Source organism: Mercenaria mercenaria, chromosome 14, assembly GCF_021730395.1.
Source record: "Mercenaria mercenaria strain notata chromosome 14, MADL_Memer_1, whole genome shotgun sequence".
Classification (NCBI taxonomy): Eukaryota; Metazoa; Mollusca; class Bivalvia; order Venerida; family Veneridae; genus Mercenaria; species Mercenaria mercenaria.
Genome location: NC_069374.1, coordinates 47,828,917 through 47,852,396, shown reverse-complemented (window position 1 = coordinate 47,852,396; position 23,480 = coordinate 47,828,917). Strand labels below are relative to the sequence as shown.

Genomic DNA, 23,480 nt, shown 5'->3' with positions numbered 1-23,480 from the left:
TTGTTCGCCGTCTAGGGATGTTAAAGTTAGTGTCACTTTGTGAGCGAAGTCTGTATCGTTGTCGAGTAGGTACAAACATTTCCCTCAGATATACTGGAGCTGTACCATTGATGACACGGAAGACTATTACTAAAACTTTGAACATGATTCTAGCCTTAACTGGAAGCCAGTGTAATTCTTTCAGAAGTTCGGTACTTGGTTGTTCATAGGAAGCATTCTTGGCTACTCTAGCGGCATGATTTTGGACTCGCTGTAGTTTATTGATTTGGTAGGCTGGAATTTCTGTAAATAAACTGTTGCAGAAGTCAATGTGAGAATGAACCAATCCATGCACTAATGATTCAGTTGACTTCTGTGTGAGATGTTTCCGTATAGCCCTAAGGTTTCGTAACTGTACATGAGCTATCTGACACCTTTTCTGAATGTGATGGTCAAAGTTGAGTGTATTGGTCATAGTTACACCTAGGTCTCTGACGTGATCGACGCATTTTACGTCACACCCACCAACGTTTACACTTGTGATGTCCAATTTCGCTAACTGTTGTCTTGTTCCATACATAATAATTTCAGTTTTAGACTGATTCATTTTCAGTTTGAAGGTTGTCATCCATTTTATGATTTCATTTAGACAACTGCCGAGTTGTTGAAGAACAGTTGTCTCATTTTGAGAATTTCCCGCTTGAATTTTTAACGCAATCTTGTGGTCGTCCGCGTACCCATAGAGATCAGCTGGATATTTCTGCACCACTCGGTTAAGAGCCGATATATACAGGGTAAAGATCACAGGTCCGGCACAAGAACCCTGCGGGACACCAAACCTTAGTGGCTCCGTGTCAGATGCTGACTGTTCGACTAAAACTTTCATTGTTCTGTTCGTGAGATAAGATTCTATCCATTTCAAGGGAGTGCTATGTATACCAAAGTCATCTTGAAGGATTTGAATCAGTATCGGGATATCGATGGTATCGAACGCTGCACTCAAGTCGATCATGACCACGATTGTTATTTGATTTTCATCTATGGTTTCCAAAAGATCATTATACATTTTGACCATTGCGGACCATCCTGCGATCTTAATACTATTTAAGACTGCGACTAGCTTGCGATCATGTAACCTTTTTTTAAAACTCTTTTAGTTAACTTAAACATATAAAAGGGAGGTAATATATTAAACCAAATATTAAATTTTTAGGTTAAAATGCGTTTTTTTAATGTCCCCGATTTTTAAGGGTGCACGACATTTCGTCGAAACATGTTTGGTCGAACAGACAAATTGACAAAAAGACATTATGCTTAATGGACATGCAGAATGCGACAATTAGTCGATAAGATTTTTAAGTCTTTATCTACTGATCACCACAAATATTGTTTTATGAAAGTGCGAAAGTTTTATAAACATTGCAGTTTGTCAAATTGAAGGAAGTATATAATTAAATTTTTAGACTTTAACATTATTTAAACTGTCTCACAAACCTGAAAAAAGGTTGAGGAAGAGAGTGTAGTTTGCAAGCTTGCGCAATCACAAGGTTGCGCGAGGCTCGCAGAAGTTTTAGTCTACACCCATATAAGTGTACGTAGGCCTGCAAGATCACGCAAGCTTGCAATCTTATCATGACTGTGCAAACATGCAAGGTCGCAATTAAGATCGCTAGGGTTCCAGTCGAAAGCATACGCAGCCTCACAAGCTTGCAAGATCTTAAATAGGTTGCAGGAAGCGCGCAAGCTTAAATTATCGTTGCGGTGGTTCCAATCACAATCTTGCTGCATGCTAAAACAAATTTGCCACACGCTTGCTTTGATCGCAACTGCAATCTTGCTGCGACCTTAATGCAAGCTTCAATAAGCTTGCCATTCTAGTTTGGAATTACGTCTTCTGTGGTTTTCTAAAAAAAAAACAGGTCACCTTTTCAATTTAAATTTCAGTATAGCTTTACTTACTTTTGTTTAAATGACCACATTTACATTTTTCATGGGAGTTTGGGCGTGGGTATTAATTTCTTGTAGTATTAGTTAGCTCCCCTTCGATGACATGACACCACTTGCATTTTTATCCCGCCTAAGAGTTACTTTCCCTGAGGTGGCATGAGGCATTTTAATTTTTTAGCAGACTTCATTCTTGCACAGTTATTTTTTCAGTTTCTTCCCTTTTTGGTGACATGACGCCGTGTTCGTTTGTAAACCCAAGAGTTACAGTCTATGCTGGAATACTCTTATTTGAAAAAAAAAATCTTGTTCACAGTAGCACTGACAACATCCCATACGCATTTTTTTCAGGCAAAGACACCCTTACCGACCAGTTACATTTTTCAGGAGATGATGACATCCACACAAGTTCAAGTGCTCTCGCTTTCGCTGGCATTACGCCATTTTCATTTTACTGGGAATATCTACCTGCAGACTTATTTTGTCAGCTACGAGTATTGTTTTTATTAGTTTTTTTATTAGTTTTAACGACGTACTTTTCACATTTACGAGGCCACTTCTTTCGCTTTAAATATGTTTAGTTACACAGATTGACTAACATGACACCATTTGCTTTTATCAGGAATGATTTGACGTGCATTATGTTCAGGGTTACCTCCCTTAGATGATGACGCCACTACGACGCGTAACTTCCCTTTGTTAACATGAGATTTTTTTCTCCTTTTTTTAACAAGTCACTTTATTTCTGCTAAAGAATGACTTCCCTGAGATAGTACAAAATGTATAAAAATCTGGTATCATAACATATCATATCAGGGGAGTTGACCATGACAGACATACGTTTTCCATCAATGAATTACTATTCTGAACATGAGCTCCTTTGATTTTTCAACTGACTTTTTAATTAGATACTTGTGTTGCTATTTGCCTACACTCTTACTGCCATGTGCTTGATAAGTTTGTTTGTTTGTTTTGGGTTTAACCACATTTTCAACAATATTCCAGTCATGCAACGGCAGGCAGTGTTCCTGGATTCTGTACCAGTACAAACCTGTTCTCCGTAAGTTACTGCTAACTTCCTCACATGAATGATTAGAAGTGGAGGACGAATGATTTCAGGCACAGTCTTTTATCAAATCATCACTGAGAACAAACTCCTCGCCCGTGGATCAAACTCGCGACCCCGCGATCCGTAGACCAATGCTGTACCTACTGAGCTTAGCGGGTCTGCTGCTTGATAAGAGTTACTTTCTTTCAATAATGTGATATAAATCTCTAGAGAGTAATGTTCTTATGATATTGTGATTTACATAAGAGACATGTCCATTCAATCTAGACATTTTTTCCAGAGATATTCATTCCCCTTCGAGTGATTTACATCTAGAGACACGAATATTGTGATATACATCCAGAAATATACCTCTTTAATTTTTTTATTAACATCTAGAGACACGTATGTTTACTATACTGATTTACATCTGGAGACATTCTCCTTTAATAAAGTGACTGACATCTACCGACATGCTTCTTTAAAATGTTGATTTACACTCGGAGTGACTCCGAGGCATACCCCTTTTATACTGCGATTTAGATCTAGAGATATGTTTTTTAATGTTGTCATTTACATCTAGAGAAATGCCCCTTTAATATTGTTATTTACATCTTTTAATATATTATTATTATTAACTGGAGTAATGCCTTTTAATATTGTGACTTACATCCAGTGACATGTCCCTTTAATATTGTTATTTACATCTAAAGACATTACCCTTTAATAAGTCTTTACATCCAGATAGATGCCCCTTTTTTATGTAATTTACATATGGGGTAAAATTCATTTAATACTGCAATGTACAATTGGAGCGAGACAGCCCTTTCATATTGTGATTGTAGAGACATGCCCCTTTATTGTTGTGATTTACATAAATTATGATGTCTTATAATTCAAATCTTGGGACATGCTACTTTAACAATTTAATTTACATCTGGAGACAAGTGCCTTTAATACTGTAATTTAATTTACTTCTAGAGACATGTCCCTTTAATACTTCTATTTACATCTACAAACATGCCTTTTTAATATTGTTATTTAAATCCAGGGAGATGCCCCTTTAATATGAGATTTACATCTAAAGACATGCCCCTTTAATATGTAGTCACATTCCTTTAATATTGTAATGTACATCTAGCAACAGACCCCTTAAATTCTGTGATTTACTTTTAGGGCCATGCCCCTTTAATACAGCATTTTTATATGTAGTCTTAAAATTCACTCCATTGGACATGCTACTTTAACAATGTGATATCTGGAGACAAGTTCCTTTAATACTGTGATTAAATTTACAACTGGAGACATGTCCCTTTAATACTTCTATATACATATACAATATTGTTATTTAGATCCATAGACATGCCCCTTTTAAATGAGATTTACATGTAAAGTCATGCCCCTTTAATATATAGTCATATTCCTTTAATATTGTAATGTACATCTAGCAAGAGGCCCCTTAAATATTGTGATTTACTTCTAGGGCCATGCCCCTTTAATATTGCAATTTTTATATGAAGTCCTATAATTCACATCTTGGGTCATGCTACTTTACCAATGCGATTTACATCCGGCAACACTTAGTTCTATTTACATATACAGACATGTACTTTTTATATTGTTATTAAAATCCAGAGACATGCCCCTTTGATATGTGATTTACATCTAAAGACAGGCCCCTTAAATCTAAGGCCATGCCCCATTAATATTGTGATTTATATGTGAAGTCTTTCACATCTTGGGACATGCTACTTAAACTGATTTACATCTGGAGACAAGTCCCTTTAATAATATGATTAAAATCAATCATCATGTGACAAAATAAATTAAAGAAATACGATAATTAATAGTTTAAACAGCATTTATTTCAGTATAATACATGCAAACATACAGGTTTACAATATATGTGCACAGAACATAGTTACATGAATTGTGCCGCACCATGAAAACCAACATAGTGCATTTGCGACCCGAGCATGGATCTAGACAAGCCTGCGCATCCCCACAGTCTGAGCAGGATCCATTCTGTTCATTTTAAAAGCGTACTGCAGTTAGAGAAACCACTAACGAAAGCATGGATCCTGACCAGACTGTGCATGCTGATTGCAAATGCTCTATGCTGGTTTTCTCATGGTGTGGCTCAATTTAATAATCCAACACAAAACACATTTCAAAATGTTCTCCTTTGAACAATTGAAGTTGATAAATATATCATCAAGTGCTTCACTTTTGAAGCTGCTATTTCCTTCCTCTTATGTTTATGTCTTGATTGTTGTCTAATTATGTTTAAAACTTAAATTGAGCTTTGTCAGAACATACATACCATAACTGACCTTAAGATTGAGCTGTGCCATAACAAATCTTACTTTGAAGAACCTTCATTTGGGCTGTCATAACACAACTTCCAGTTGAATGCTGTCATGATAAACTCTTCAGTTGCATGATGCCATAACAAAACCTTCAATTTAGCCATGTCATGATAAAACCCTCCCTGCATGTCATAACCGGCCCATTACAAAGTTATACCATAGCAAAAACTGCAACTGAGCCATGTCATGATAAAACCCTCCTTGCATGTCATAACCAATTACAAAGTTTTAACATAAAACAAAACCTTCAACTGAGCAATGTCATATGAGCTATGTTATAAGCCTTTAAAAACAAAACCTATAAGCCATGTCACATAAAAAAGGCATAAATTGACCCATCCAAAACAAAACCTTAAATTGGACTATGTCGTAACAAAACCTTCTGAAACAGTAAAGCAATGTCATAACAATACCTTAAATCTATTAAACCATTAAAAACGTTTTGCTGTGCAATGCCCCATCAAAACTTTCAGTTGGTATTATGTCATAACAAAACCTTCAACAGTTACTGTGCCATACAAAAACCCTTTTTATGTCACCTGAGCACAAAGAGCTTTTGTGATCACCCCGTGTCCAGCGTCAGCATCAACAATATGACTGTTAACACCCTAGCGGACACAACTGTGATCCAATCTTAATGACACTTGGTCAGAATGTTACCCTCAATAAAATCTTGCACGAGTTCGATATTGGATCATCTGGGGTAAAAAAACTAGGTCACCAGGTCAAATCAAAGGAAAAGCTTGTTAACATTCTAGAGGTCACAATTTTGGCCCAATCTTAATAAAACTTGGTCAGAATGTTACCTCAATAAAATCTTGGACAAGTTTGATATTGGGTCATCTGGGGTTAAAACTAGGTCATCAGGTCAAATCAAAAGAAAAGCTTGTTAACACTCTAGAGGTCACATATTTGGCTCAATCTTAAGGTATAGGTCCATACTTCGAAGAAAAAAGTTTGAACGTCATCAAATCGTAGAAAGAAAGCATTGTTTTACATGAAAATTTAACAGCATATAAAACATTTATATTACTCTACAAAACCATTGTCAATTTACTTATATATGTATTGAATTCCGGAAAGGGACTGCATGAAGGGGCCACACTTCTGGACAGTTCAGCGGTTTTAAAAACTCACCATTTTATAAAAGCTGTTACATGTCTTCGTTTTGATGCATTTGCAACATTGTGCGAGTGTTTAAACTTTACACAACCAGGTAAAAATCGGTTTTGACAAGTGTTTACATTTATTTCTTTACAAATGGTATTCTTATTTAAAGGGGGACAACTCATTAAGAATATTTTAAGTATCCAACTCTGTGGGAAAGAACAGTAAAACATGTACTGGACAGATAAGTTGTTTGTCAAAATGCTGTTTATTTACTAAAAAATCTGTTTTGTGATATACTGCTAAACCTTAATGAAACTTGGGTCAGAATGTCAACCTAAATAAAATTTAGAATGAGTTTGATATTCGGTCATCTTGGGTAAAAAACTAGGTCACAAGGTCAAATCAAAGGAAAGGCTTGGTAACACTCTGAGGTCACAATTTGCGCTCAGTCTTAATAAAACTTGGTCAGAATGTCACCCACAATAAAGTCTTGGATGAGTTTGATATTGGGTCATCCGGGGTCAAAAACTAGGTCACCAGGTCAAATTAAAGGAAAAACTTGTTAACACTATAGCGGCCACATTTATGACTCTATCTTCATGAAACTTAGTCAGAATGCTCATCTTGATTATCTATAGGTCAAATTCATATCTTGGTCAGGTGGGGTCAAAAACTAGGTCACTTCAAAAGAAAAGCTTGTTAACACTCTAGAGGCCATATTTATGACTGGATCTTCATGGAACTTAGCTAGAATGTTAATCTTGATGATATTTAGGTCAAGTTCCAATCTAGGTCATGTGGGGTCAAAAACAAGGTCACAGGGTTAAATCAAAGGAAAAGCTAGTTTACGCTGTAGAGGCCACATTTATGACCATATCTTAATGAAACTTGGTCAGAACATTAAGCTGGATTATCTATAGGTCAGGTTAAAATCTGGGTCAAGAGTGGTCAAGAACTAGGTCACTAGGTCAATTCAAAGGAAAAGCTTGTTAACACTCTAGAGGCCACATTTATGACTGTATTTTCATTAAACTTAGAATGTTAATCTTGGTGATACTTTAGGTCAAGTTCGAATCTCGGTCATGTGGGGTCAAAAACAAGGTCACCGGGTCAAATTAAAGGAATATCTATTTAACACTTTAGAGGCCACATTTATAACCATATCTTAATGAAACTTGGTCAGAATGTTAATCTTGATGATCTTTAGGTCAATAGGTCAGGTGAGCGATACAGGGGCTTCATAGACCTCTTGTTTGAATCATGTCATAACAAAGCCTTCCAATTTGTTCAGCGGTATGATAACTGAAATAATATTACATCTAAACCATTACGGACTCTTTTGCAAACACTAGAAGATGGGGACTTTTTTCTTCTGCATTTTCATGGATTGTCTTGAAAATTTACTCATAAACTAGTGCAAAGTATTTGTTATATTTCATGATTTATATTTCACGATTTGCACAAAAGAAGATTTTGTGGGGTTTTTTTGTTTTTTTTTTTGTTGTTGTTGTTTTTTTGCATAATAATTAATTATGTTTCATTTCTTTAAATCCTTACATAACAAAATTTTGTAAGCAACTAATTTTAAATTCATGCTTTTTTTTAGAAAAATCTAGAAATTAAATTAAACTTGTCTGTTTGCCTACATTTAATTCAGAAAGAATATTTCATTTAATCTTTTACTTTTAGTTCAACTATTATGCAAAATTCAAAATAAACAGATAAACAGTTGTATTCAAACTCATGAGCCGAGTATTAAAATTAACTCACTTTTTGAACAGTATTGTAATAAAAAAAAAAGAAATTTATGCGATATCACATGATCAATTTGCATAAAGACACAGGAAGCCAATCCTTCAACAGCAGAAAATTCAAAATCTTACATTTGTTATCTTAAAATTGAGCAAAATTAGAGCAATAAAACTTGAGCAAGTCAAATAAACAGGTGCACTATAATATTATACCTACTGTCATAAACGCTGTTAAGTTATCATTAAAATACTGTTAAAACTCTTAAGTCAAATTTGTATACCGAGATTTTTATCTGATTTTTCGAAATCTCATAAAAACGACAGGTAGCCTATGGATTAAAATGGAGATGGGGGTGAAATGAAATTTGACCATGTGCTCACATTGGAAAGGATATGAAATTCGGATATTTGCATTCTCATGAATACAAGGCAAGTAAATCTAGAAATTTTACTTTAAAATGGCGTGAAAATGATTCTACCAAGAATTCATGAAAATCATTAATTAATTATTATTATATGCTTCGTGTTTTCAAAAGCTGCCAATGAATATCATGTTTACAAACTTGTGAAATAAAAACGGAAGTAAAATACAAAAAAAGAAGCACACAGCTGAATTTGTAATTGAATTTGTAATTTTAAAGGAATTCAATGCATCTATTTCAATAATAGTTTATTTTCAGATACTAACTTTAAAAGAAGAAAACCGTAATTAAATGACTCAGAGTTTAATTCAATAATATATATAAACTCACTGTGTTTGTACAGCTACATTCACAATTAAATGACATGTTTAACAGTCATTCATTAAAAAAAAACTTCCAGTTATTTTAGTTGTATTATAATATCATAATGTGATAATTAAAAGTATGCATGTATCATGCATGTACTATTTCAAACGAACAAACAGTGCTGTTTATACAAACAAACATGTTATTATAATGATTTAATGTTTACATAGATACCATGAAGTTATTGTCCATATTTATAAATATGAACTTTGGTCTAATGTATCTTTAACCTCTACTGCTGCCGGCTAGTGATTCTGCCTTTGCATCCATGCACCCTTTCCAATAATAAATGGTATTGCTCAATTGAATGATGGACTAGTCCATTATAGAAATTTAGCGGGGTAAAAAGGTTTAGTTCTTATTGAGACTGAGAAATCATTAACCTTTACCCTGCCAAATTTCTAAAATGGACTGCTCCATCATTCAAGTTGGGCTATACCATTTATTATTCAATGGGGTGTTCACTGAAAATTTACTTGCTGAATAGCAAACAGGCTGAAGTGCAGGCTAATCATGCTCTGCACCGGTCACAAAGGCAAATCACTTGCTGCCAGCAGACTAAAAGTTAATTTATAATCTTGGAGGACTTATTTTTGTGGATTTCATGGTTGGGCAAATCCACAAAATAAAATCCAAACAAATAAGTAAAATTCTCATTTGTTTCATATTCAAAATTTAAAATCCATGAACCAATTTACCAGTGAAATAGCTATTTTGTCCGAAATTCCGTGCCAACGGAATGAAATGATTCTACAGTATCTTTTAATTAACTGTACTTGTGAAATTCATATGAAACTAACACAAGTATTTCAAAACAGGAAAGTTTTGTCTACTAAAAAAGAATATTATTCATACACAGTGTAGCCTGACCATGTGATTAAATAATCATGATAAAACAAGAGGGCCATGAAGGCCCTGTATCGCTCACCTGACCTATTGACCTAAAGATCATCAAGATAGTTTCATTAGGATATGGTCATAAATACTGCCTCTAGGGTGTTAACAAGCTTTTCTCTGATTTGACCTGGTGACCTAGTTTTTGACCCCACATGACCCAGATCATCAAGATTAACATTCTGACTAAGTTTCATGAAGATACAGTCATAAATATGGCCTCTAGAGTGTTAACAAGCTTTTCCTTTGATTTGACCTGGTGACCTAGTTTTTGACCCCATCTGACCCAGATTTGAACTTGAACTATAGATCATCAAGATCAACATTCTGACTAAGTTTCATTAAGGCACGGTAATCAATGTGGCCTCTAGAGTGTTAACTAGCTTTTCCTTTGATTTGACCTGGCGACCTAGTTTTTGACCCCACATGACCCAGAGTCAAACCGGATGTTGAGATCATCATGATTAACATTCTGACCATGTTTCATGAAGATATAGACATAAATATGGCCTCTACAGTGTTAACATGCTTTTCCTCTGATTTGACCTGGTGACCTAGTTTTTGACCCCAGATGACCCAATATCAAACTCGTACAAGATTTTATTAAGGTTATATTCTGACCAAGTTTCATTAAGATTGGGCCAAAATTGTGACCTCTAGAGTGTTAACAAGCTTTTCCTTTGATTTGACCTGGTGACCTAGTTTTTGACCCCAGATGACCCAATATCGAACTCGTACAAGATTTTATTAAGGGTAATATTCTGACCAAGTTTAATTAAGATTGGGCCAAAATTGTGACCTCTAGAGTGTTAACAAGCTTTTCCTCTGATTTGACCTGGTGACCTAGTTTTTGACCCAAGATGACCAAATATCGAACTGTCCAAGATTTTATTGAGGGTAACATTCAGACTAAGTTTCATTAAGATTAGGCTAAAATTATGACCTCTAGAGTGTTAACAGTCAAATTGTTGACGCCAATGGACACTGACAGATGACGGACACAGGGCGATCACAAAAGCTCACCTTGAGCACTACGTGCTCAGGTGCGTTAAAAAATCAGGGTTGAATTTCGGTACAAGTTTCAATAATGACTTCTAGGACTTATAACAGAAATATATTGAAATAAAAATATATGAACCATGGCATGAGAAAACCCACATAGTGGCTTTGCGACCAGCATGGATCCAGACCAGCCTGCGCATCCTTGCAGTCTGGTCAGGATCCATGCTGTTCGCTAATGATTTCTCTTAATTGCTATAGGCTTTGAAAGCGAACAGCATAGATCCTGGCCAGACTGCGCGGATGCTTTGTATTGAAATAAAAAAAACAGTTTCAAACTTAAAAAACAAATATACTGAACCAAGAAATAGTGTTAAACTCAACCTTGTTAAAACACAAATATATTTGTAAACAAATAAATTAGTAATAATTAATACAGTTTTAAATTCAGCCATCACTGATTATTTAATTAATACCGAGACAATAATTATGTGATTTTTACATCAGAAACAAAATTATGGGATTGGCAGTATGTTGCCTTGAAAAACTGATACTGGGCCAATATTTTAAACAATATTGGTCCACAACTGAATAGGCTGATATGAAATGATGGCCGTGTCATCCACTGCCAATTAATTTCAATGAATTAACTTTCTATTTAAAGCATATATCTGGACATTTGGGTCGGTATTCATAAAGCACCTTAGTTTAAGTAAGGCATTTTTCCCCTTAACTAAATTCTCCTTAGAAAGAAATTCCTTAGAATTCTTATTCATATTTAAACACCTTAATTTAATGATAATACAGTTTCTGAACAACCTTATCAAATAAGTATAAGATATCTAATAATTTAACATGCAGAAAAATCTGAAACCTTTGCTTCTCTCACATTTTTTGTCTCTGATTTATTCATTTTTCTCCAAAGGGTCTTAACCCATACCTAGATGAAATCGTCCATCTTCCAAATTGGACAATACCTTTAACTGTTAAAAGGGGTGTTTACCCAAAAGGTACTGACTGAATGGTGAACAGTGCAGATTGATCAGGCTGATCAAGATCTACATTGGTCGCAAAGGCTGAATCAATCATGTCCAGCATGATAAGGGTTAACATATTTCACTATAATATAATAACTGTATTATCTAAAGCATTTTCATTCAATGACCCTCTTCCGATGATTCCTTGGTGTGGAAAAGCTCCAAACTACAACGACATCAATTTGACCAAAGATGTTTGTTTCTCTCAACTAATTAAATGAAGGAAGTTGTTGGGTACTTGTGGAGAAAGTAGCATTTTCTCTCATAATCCTGAAGCATAATGTAAACTGACATTAAACTTAAAATAGAATGACAAAAGTGTTTAAAGTCTATGATAATTTAATAATGTAGAAATGTTGACTATATCACATTGCTTTTGGAAAATATATGAGCCGTGCCATGAGAAAACCAACATAGTGGGTATGCGACCAGCATGGATCCAGACCAGCCTGCGCATCCGCACAGTCTGGTCAGGATCCATGCTGTTCGCTTTTAAAGCCTATTGGGATTGGAGAAACTGTTAGCGAACAGCATGGATCCTGACCAGACTGCGCAGATGCGCAGGCTGGTCTGGATCCATGCTGGTCGCATACCCACTATGTTGGTTTTCCCATGGCACGGCTCATATATTTACTGAAAATCAGTGGAGTAAAGATACAACATGGAGTAAAAATAAAAAAATATTGTTATGCTACTGAATGTTAAATAAAGTGTTTTATTATAGGACATGTTCAATTAAAGATAAAACACGCATACGCAATTCATAACCAAATAATTAAGCCCAACTCTAATGAACAATATTCATGGTCTTGCCTACTCAACCTGAGGTCTCCAGTTCAGACACTGATAGGGTTGGGATCAAGCCTCCTCATACATGCTCAAACCTGTTGTCTCAAGTTCAGACTCCTCCATGGTCAGGGTCCAGCCTCAATGTACCTGCTCAAACCTGAGGTTGCCAGTTCAGACTCCTTCAGGGTCAGGATCCAGCCTCAATATACCTACTCAAACCTGAGGTTCCCAGTTCAGATTCCTCCAGGGTCAGGGTCCAGCCTAAATATACCTGCTTAAACCTGAGGTTGCCAGTTCAGACTCCTCCAGGATCAGGATCCAGCCTAAATATACATGCTCAATCCAAAGGTTGCCAGTTCAAACTCCTCCAGGGTCAGGGTGAGGCCTAAATATACCTGCTCAAACCTAAGGTTGCCAGTTCAGACTCCGCTGTGGTTGGGATCAAACCTGGCAGTACTCAAGCTCATATCCGCTCAAACTGAGGTTGCCAGTTCGACCCCACTGGGGTTAGGATCAAGCCTTTTCATACCTGCCATAACCTGAAGTTACCAGTTTTGTTCCCATTAGGGTTGGAATGGAGCCTTTTTGTACCTGCCTTAACCTGAGGTCGCCATTTCAGACCCCACTGTGGTTTGTGTCATTAGCCTCTTCATACATGCTCAACTCGAGGCTGCCAATTTAGACTCCACTGGGATTTGGAATCAAACTTCTTCAAACCAGCCCAAATGTGAGTTCACAAGTTCAGACTCCACTGTGGTCTTGATCAAGCCGCCTCATACATACCTGCCCAAACGTGAGGTCGCAAGTTCACACTCCACTATGGTCTGGATCCAACCAGAGGTCGCCAGTTCAGACCCCATTAGGGTTGGGAGCAAGCCTCCTCATACCTGCCCGAACCTGAGGTTGTCTGTTCACATCCCATTCGGTTAGGATCAAGCCTTCTCATACCTGCCTCAATCTGAGGTAGCCGGTCATCGATGGAGCCTCCTCATACCTGCCTCAATCCAAAGAGGTCGCCATTTCAGACCCCACTGGGGTTTTGGTCAAGCTTTTTTTTATACCTGCTCGAAACGGAGGTTGCCAGTGTACCTAACTAGGGTCTTGGGTTAAGCCTAATACCTGCTCCAACTGATGGCCACCATTTCAGACCCAATGGTGTTGGGTTCAAGTCCCCTCATACCTGCCCAAACCTAAAGTTACCAGTTCAGTCCCAAAGGGATCCGGATCATAGCCTTCTCTTATCTGCCCAAACCTGAGATTGCCAGTTCAGACCCCTCTGGAGCTTCCTCATACCTGCTGAAACCTGAGGTCACCAGTTCAGATCCCACTGGACTCACAATCAAGCCTCCTGAAAAAAAAACAGTCTCAAAACAATTACCAATTAATTCTCAGAACACAAATCAGGGTTGCCACTTAGTTGAGAAAATGAAATTCCCTGAATTTTCCCTGACTAAACCATACTTTTCACTGACCAAAACCATCATATTTTTTCGGTCTCCACCTACCCTACAGCCATCCAACCAGCCCTGGTACGGGTTGCTAAGCCTTTCAGTCTTCAAAACTCCAAAATTTACATAATCAAATGGATTTATACAAAATTACACCAAAACGTGTTTGGAAATCCTTATAAATAATACTCGAAGACTGCTATAGCCGCTGAATTTTTAAAAATCATTCCAGAATTTCATTTTTCCCTGACTTTTCCGAGACTTTTCTAAAATTTCATTTTTGACTGACCATAATCAAGATTTCCCTGACAATTCACTGACCTTGAAAAAAAAAATCACTGACTTTTCAAGTTAAGTGGCAACCCTGAAAATACAAAACTGACCTATGGCAAGGTTTCATTTTGAGTCTGGTCTCAAAACTCTGGTTTACAACTGTACAGCAATAACTAATGTTCAAATGAGCCCCGCCATGGGAAAACCAACATAGTGGCTTTGCGACCAGCATGGATCCAGACCAGCCTGCGCTTCCATGCAGTCTGGTCAGGATCCATAATGTTCGCTAACAGTTTCTCTGATTGCAATAGGCTTTGAAAGCAAACAGCATGGATCCTGACCAGACTAGCTGTGCAGATGCGCAGGCTGGTCTGGATCCATCCTTGTCGCAAAGCCACTATGTTGGTTTTCTCATGGCTGGGCTCATATAAATTTTCAGTTCTTTCCACTATCTTATTGAAAAAACTTTTCTCATACCTAACCACCTGAACAGAAACCACCTGTCTATAAATACCATTTATTTCATTTCCATGCTAAATTTCTAAATTTGGCTGGTCCATCATTCAGTTCGGGTAAATACCACTTACTTTTCAAAGGGGTGTTCACTGAAAACTTACTGACTGAATATAGCAAACAGTTGCAGACCATGATCAGTTGACCTGGGTCTGTACTGGTTGCGAAGACAACATCACTTACTGCCAGCAGACTTAAGGTTAAAACATTAATTTTGCAGTGTGTTTTTATGTCAGCTATAGACCTTAATAGAATTGTTTTTAATACACATTTTACTGTACAATTAAGAAATGTTTACATGGCAGAGATGCGAGTGACTGTCCCTCCTTATATACAAGGTCTAAAAGTCCCTCCATCATGGTGAGTGATCACTTTTTTTTTATTGGTTTAGTGTCACATCGACATAGTGGAGGTCATTTGGCTACTTTTTCGACTTTTGAAGGTGGAGGAAGACAAGCCCCTCCCTACATTTTGTCAGGCTCAGATGGGGCACTTAAAGACCCTCCATAAGTTACCTTTATGTCTTCCTCACATAACCAACTCAGTCAAGCGAGTTTTCAAACCCATACTGATGAAGGGAAAGTGATTTGATGTGTAGTATTGAGACTGATCTTAGGAAATGAAAACTGAGGTCAAGGTTAAAATATAATATCTTTGGAACCAGTCTATAAATAAACACCAGCATCTTATTGGTTTACTTTAAAATGTCCAATAAGAAGGCTGCATTTTGAGACTGGACATTATGTTCTTCTTTATTCTATATGAAACTGAAAATTGAGCCACAACATGAGAAAATTTGCAACCAGCATGGATCCAGACCAGCCTGCACATCCGTGAAGACTGGTCAGGATTCACGCTGAATGTTTGCTAACAGTTTCTCCAACTGCAATAGGCTTTTAGAGAGAACAGCATGGATCCTGACCAGACTGCACAGACAGTCTCAATCAAACCGAGCCTGCAACATTTTTATTCATGTTGTGTAAAAAATTGGGCAACCTGCGGATTTCCACTTTTTATTTCATACTGGGAGTCTATGAGAAAATCCAAATTTTGATAACATTTTTGCAAATAGAAATTTTTCTACAATGTAGTTTTTAATGACAAAAAACCTAGGGCCTTCAATATGGTGAATCAGATATAAAATGTAAATGTAAACTAACTCACCTGCTGCCTTTAGCCCTTAGCCTGCTGCAGGCGAATTTAACAGCCTTAAGCCCTCTACAGACGGTACGTTTTTGTTGTACAACACCAATTAAATTTAAGATGTACAGCCAAATATTATCGTGTGTATGATGCTATTCCTTGATTTCGTAACTCTTAAGTCTTGACTTACAGATTAGGACATGTTCTATTTCGTAAGTTTTGCCTTACGTACCACCCACGTCGACAAGCAACAAATTGGTAAATAATTAGTTGATAAGAGGCAAGTGAATGAAATTCCAGAAACAACTGCCCAAAAAATAAACACAAATCTGAATATAAAATGACTTCTAATGCATAAAGGAAAAAGGATGACACTGAAAAGTTAAATGATTTGAGCCGCGCCATGAGAAAACCAACATAGTGCGTTTCCGACCAGCATCCGCGCAGTCTGGTCCATGCTGTTCGCTAACGGTTTCTCTAATTGCAATAGGCTTTGAAATCAAACATCATTGATCCTGACTAGACTGCACGGATGCACAGGCTGGTCTGCATCCGATGCTGGTCGCAAAGCCACTATGTTGGTTTTCTCATGGCGTGGCTTATTTGTGTCATGCGTAATCAAATTCATGGGACATAAAAAGGTGAATATCATTTTTATTATGAATGGTTACATTCTTTTCAGTACTTGATGACAAATGGTTGCTAGGTAAAATCCTTATGTGATTTATACTAGAATGGAATACTATCTGTATGTGAAAAATGTACAATTTCAAAATTGTACATCTTTGAGATAATTAGTGTTGTACAACAAAAACCTACCATCTGTAGAGGGCTTTAGCAAACAGCTTGGAACCAGATCAGACACCGATTAAATCAGGTTCCAAGCTGTTTGCTACTCTGACAACATTTCTTCCAATTTTGGAGCAAATTGAATGAACTTTACAATTTTAGCAGACGACATTTCCAGCAGACGACAATTTATCTAGCATGCTAAAGGTTAATTAATTCATATAATGATTTTCATTACCAAATTCTTTATTCTATGTTATCTGTATAAATTATGTTATTTCATAGCACATGTGTGGTAAAGTTGAATGGTAGGTTAAACAGGGTTGCTAATTTTATCAAATGGTGGTTTTGACATTATTCATTTTTATAGGTCAAGATGACAAATTTTAACTACCCTTGAAATAACACACTGAATAAAGTGTTTCTTTCCAACAATAAATCAATGTATATTAAATCTCCTACAATGACTTAGTCTTCATACAAATTATTAAATTTTCTCTAATGCAATAGACTGCATAAGGGAGATAACTGTACAAGTACATTTATGTAACTGCATTTTATATGTAATTACTTCCCTTTTTCTTAAATGCAAAAAAAAAACAACTAAAATGATTATATAAAAAAAAAACTAAAGTCATGAGTCTGAGTTTTTGTCGGAACAACTTAAAATATACTGGTCCACCAGCGATTGTTTTAAGAATAGGATTATATATGGGAAAATCGTACTTCTGATGAAACTTAATTACACAGACAAAAGAAGTTTCAAAAATGTAGATTTTAATGTTGTAGAATTTTTTTCAAAATTTGCCAAATATTAACTGGAGTCCATACATTGCTGTTTCTTGTATAGTATTATGAAGAATTATTTAACTTCAAAACTGAATTATCTTGTTAAAAAGACAGTACCGGTAGCCCTGATTGCCTCATTAACACCTGATATTCAAGATATAATTGATTCCCAGCAACATTACCAAGTTACCAAGCATTATATTAAGCTTTCAAAATTGTCAAATGATGTTAATTGCCACCAGTTCCAGTTAATGAAAGTGCAGAAGTCCAGGGCAGTGAATTTTAGTTTTTTTTGTGGCTTTTTATGGAAGACTGAAACTATATTTTAAGTCTCCAAAAAAAATTTGATGTCTCGTATAACAGCAGTTTTTCTATCATTTATGAAAATATCTCTCTTATATGTTACTAATATACTACAATTATTATCACTTAAATAACAAATCAAAATTCTGACTAAAAGCTTGTTGATGGACTGTGCATCTATTCAGCTGCTTAAGAAAGAATTACAGTAGAACCCCTCTGAACTGAACAGTTTTGGGACCAAGCTTTTTGTCTCATTTAACCCTTATCATGCTTGACACAACTGATTCTGCCTTTCGGACCAGTGTAGATCATGATCAGCCTGCACATCCATGCAGTCTTATCATGATCTGCACTGTTCCTATTCATATCAGTCTGTATCTTTTTGGTATATTAAACACCTTTTAACAGTTAATGGCACTGTCCAAATATTTCATTATAGAAATTTAGCAAGATAAGGGTTAAAGGGATAACTGGTTTAGAGGGGTTTAGCATTTTGTCAAAAGTGCAACTGTTCTATCTTGACACAGTTCTCTAGACATCTGGTTTGGAGAAGGACTCTGTTTTTAAGGGAGGATAGATTTGGAGGGGTTCTACTTTATCTACCCACAAGACACTTTGGGCATTATGAGATATATTGTATTATAAAACAACAAACCTTTTTCAAAAAGTATAAAATAAAAAAAATGTATCAAACAAAAACACTAGTTACAAACAAATAAAAATTAAGTATCAAGAAAACCAAATATTTCTCCTTTTGACCCTAAACCCACGTTTGTGAAAACACCCGTTACAATATAATTTACATCTTTAGAATTAAATGCAGCGTCAAATCTATTATTTCCCCTATCAAATTCATCGTATAATTTTCAATTTAGCATAAAATAGCACATCAAATTACTTATCCATGACTATATAATTTCAGATGCTCCGTTAAGTCTAACGGGCTAAATTGAAAATTCAAATCTTCATCAGTTTATGAAATGATTGGATAATGTTTAACATGTTTAGGCTGAAAAAAGTAAGTTGTTTTAATAAATATTTATAAGTGTGTCTTTATACGTTATAGGATATAAAACATACTGTTTGTATAAGGGAATATCATTATTATTGCTGTGCTGAATTATAAAATGCCTGTTACCTATTGGTACTATCACTAATTTATTTTCTTTATACTAATTAACTTTCTTTATACTAATTAACTTTGTTTAGTTTATACTAATTTTTTTTAGCTAAATGATTGTGATGATAAGCTTCAAGCTTATTGTAACCACTCTCGAGTACGCTTCCTAGAAAAACCAGTATATGTCATTTGAGAAGTCATGGTCATGACCCCAGTGGGGCTTAAACCCACAACCTCTGGACTGAGTGGCCGACACCTTATCCACTAAGTCCCTAACCCCCTTAACTTTGTTTATACTAATTTATACAAGCTGAATAACTGTGATGAATGCTATTTATTTATTTGAATCAAATGTAAGGTCACTTTATGGAAAAATCTGTTCTCCAATAAGGCAAGGAACTGTAATATAAGTCAAGACCCAAATGGTTTAAACCTATGACCGCCAGGTTGAGCGGCTAACACCTTAACCTGCTAAACCATATCAACTCCTTCAGGTTTTAATTAATACTTTGTTGAAGGTAATTTATATGTGTGTGTTCGGGTTTAACGTCTTTTTCAACAATTTTTCAGTCATATAAACGACAGGGTAATTTATACTCTATTAGGATAACTGTTGATTTTTTACACTCTGTATTATGGATTCAGTTATGATATAACTATTAGTAATTTGTTCTCAATATGGAAAGGTAACTGTTGGTAAATTATACTTTGTATGGAAACAGCAGCTGTTTATATAGAATTGATGGCTGGAGCACTCAGACTCGTAAAACCAATTTCTGAGGTCCAGGGTAGGCATTTGTCCATATATTTTTGTGTTTGGATCACTTGAAAACCTGAGCTTTTTGCCCATTCAAAGTTATCTGTACTGAGACTGCCTATGTAGTTTTTTACACACAAAAGATTCCACTGGTATTAAGGTACTTCTGCACATTCAAATAAATTTTTAGCTCAACTATTCGACTAGTCTGGTGTAGAAGTTGGCGTCACACGTACCTTGGTTAAAGTTTTGTATGCAAGTACATATATGGTTATCATTTTAAGGCATATAGCTTTGAAACTACTTTTTTTTTCTTTTTCTAGGCCAAATACAAACCTATGACATGTATTTAGGCCAAATTATACCCCCTTCTGAACTCGCACCGACACATGATAGGTCATATAGTGACTTTCCAGCTTTAAGGTGGAGGAAGACCCCATGTGCCCCTCCGTACATTATTTCATCACAAGCGGGCACCTGGGTAGAACCACCGACCTTCCGTAAGCCAGCTTGATGGATTCCTCACATGAAGAATTCAACGTCCCGAGTGAGGCTCGAACCCACATCGATGAGGGGCAAGTGATTTGAAGTCAGCGACCTTAACCACCCGGCCACGGAGGCCCCTTAGAAAATCCTGGTTAAAGTTTTGCATGCAAGTTACTATCTATAAACAAGAGCTGTCACTAATGGTGACAAATGCCCCCCCCCGCAGTGCCTTGACCTTCGACCTGGTGACCCCAAAGTCAATAGGGGTCGTGTACTCAATAAGTACTATCAGCATGTGAAGTTTAAAGGTCCTGCATGCAGTGTTTCGTGAGTAAAGTGCCTTCATGCAAAAAGTTAACATTGGCCCCTGTGACCTTGACCTTTGACCTGGTGACCCCAGTCAGTAGGGGTCGTGTACTCAATAAGTACTATCAGCATGTGAAATTTGAAGGTCCTGGGTGCAGTGGTTCGCGAGTGAAGTGCCTTCATGCAAAAAGTTAACACAGGCCCCTGTGACCTTGACCTTTGACCTGGTGACCCCAATGTCGATAGGGGTCGTGTACTCAGTAAGAACTATCAGCAGGTGAAGTTTAAAGGTCCTGGGTGCAGTGGTTCGCAGGTAAAGTGCCTTCATGCAAAAGTTTAACATTGGCTCCTGTGACCTTGACCTGGTAACCCCAAAGTCAGTAGGGGTCGTGTACTCAATAAGTACTATCAGCAAGTGAAGTTTGAAGGTCCTGGGGGCAGTGGTTCACGGGTAATGTGCCTTCATGCAAAAAGTTAACATTGGCCCCCGTGACCTTGACCTTTGACCCGGTGACCCCAATGTCAGTAGGGGTCGTGAACTCAATAAGTACTATCAGCATGTGAAGTTTGAATGTCCTTGGTGCAGTCGTTCGCGACTAAAGTGCCTTCATGCTAAAGTTAACGTTGGCCTTCATGCAAAAAGTTAATGTTGTGACGAACGAACGAACATACGGACAGTTGAAAACTTATATGCCTCCCTTTGGGGGCATAACAAATAATGCAGATACTGGAATGAAACTCTATACTAATAGTTTAACATTTAGGTTTTTCCTGCATCTTGGACAACAGTTCCAATTGTCTTATGCCCAACAGCTCTTGTTTTTCTATTATGTAGACAAAATGATCCATTATTTAATAGAAGAAATATTACCATAGCTTCTTCATAACAGTATATTCTTATAAAATCTAAATCAAAGTTTAAGATCAGTCCTGAATTTCTAACTACTCCTTTAAAGGCCTGGAAAGCCTTTGTTAGTTAATTGTATGCTTTAGATTTCTGTTTGTTTGTTTTGTTGTTTTTTTTTTTGTTTCTTTCTTCTTTCCAACTTGATAAATGGTATGTCTTTGTTAAGAGTTGTACTTTTAAGCTATGTAACCTTTAGACTGAAGAACTATAATTTCTGTTTAATTTTCTTAAATTACAAGGAACCAACTGGCACAGGTACTACAATGGGATTTGATTTCATATTTTTGAGAGTTCTATCTGAAGGAGTTTTTTTTTTTTTATCACACAGATCCTCAAAGTTTAAACCTACCATTTTTGGTTTGTAATATTTTCATAGAAAAGGTAGATCTTCTACTATATCTTTAACCCTTAGCCTGCTGCAGGCGAATTTAACAGCCTTTGCAAACAGCTTGGAACCAGATCAGACGCCGATTAAATCGGCGTCTGATCAGGTTCCAAGCTGTTTGCTACTCTGACAATATTTCTTCCAATTTTGGAGCAAATTGAATGAACTTTACAATTTTAGCAGACGACATTTCCAGCAGACAACAATTTATCTAGCATGCTAAAGGTTAAAAAGATTTTTTATCATATACACTGTCAGACCCTATAAATCATTAATTTTGCCCTATTACTTTATTTTGTGTCTTTTCAAAGAAAAGGCAGATCTATAAATTACACATAACTCTACTGAATTGTTTATACTAATATGAAATGTATATACTGTTGAATCCGCCTTAATGGACACCTGTATTAAACAAGCACTTTTCTTAAGCAACCAGTAAGTTTACATCTAGAATCAACATTTCATACTTATTTCCACTCGCCTTAATGGACACCTGTATTAAACAAGCACTTTTCTTAAGCAACCAGAAAGTTTACGCCTAGAATCAACATTTCATACTTATTTCCACTCGCCTTAATGCACACCTGTATAAAACAAGCACTTTTCTTAAGCAACCAGTAAGTTTACGCCTAGAATCAACATTTCATACTTATTTCCACTCGACTTAATGCACACCTGTATAAAACAAGCACTTTTCTTAAGCAACCAGTAAGTTTACATCTAGAATCAACATTTCATACTTATTTCCACTCGACTTAATGGACACCTGTATAAAACAAGCACTTTTCTTAAGCAACCAGTAAGTTTACATCTAGAATCAACATTTCATACTTACTTCCACTCGCCTTAATGGACACCTGTATAAAACAAACACTTTTCTTAAGCAACCAGTAAGTTTACATCTAGAATCAACATTTCATACTTATTTCCACTCGCCTTAATGGACACCTGTATAAAACAAACACTTTTCTTAAGCAACCAGTAAGTTTACATCTAGAATCAACATTTCATACTTATTTCCACTCGCCTTAATGGACACCTGTATAAAACAAGCACTTTTCTTAAGCAACCAGTAAGTTTACATCTAGAATCAACATTTCATACTTATTTCCACTCGCCATAATGGACACCTGTATAAAACAAGCACTTTTCTTAAGCAGCCAGTAAGTTTACATCTAGAATCAACATTTCATACTTATTTCCACTCGCCTTAATGCACACCTGTATAAAACAAGCACTTTTCTTAAAGGTGGATAATCAGATTTTGGCTAAGTAACGGATTTGTTTTAAACTTTAACATCTGATCATTTACACTCATTTATGTTCAGTTTAAGCGCTTAATACAAGTTAGGTTTTCACTGGAGATATTTTTAATAATTGGTTTTCCTATTGCAGTTGCCCAACCAAGATCGAGTTATTTTATCATAAGTATAAATGTGATAAACATACTTTACCTAAGAAAATGTATAACTAACCGATATATTGTATTATATTCGTAAAATAATTGCATTAACAATTACATTATTATATAGATTGAATTCATTAGAAATGCA

General features: G+C 36.1%; 1 long non-coding RNA gene across 5 annotated transcripts in view; it reads right to left on the bottom strand.

The window, feature by feature from the left end:
• Positions 1-4,814: 4,814 nt before the first annotated feature.
• LOC123527483 (uncharacterized) overlaps positions 4,815-23,480 on the bottom strand; it is a 64,612-nt gene continuing 45,946 nt past the window's right edge. For 4 of the 5 annotated variants that reach the window (XR_008367092.1, XR_008367091.1, XR_008367094.1 and 1 more), the window contains one exon: positions 12,534-14,056. This is a non-coding gene — a long non-coding RNA (uncharacterized LOC123527483). Of the gene's footprint in view, positions 12,190-12,533; positions 14,057-23,480 lie in introns of those variants that run through there. The other variant, XR_008367093.1, reaches the window with a different exon arrangement.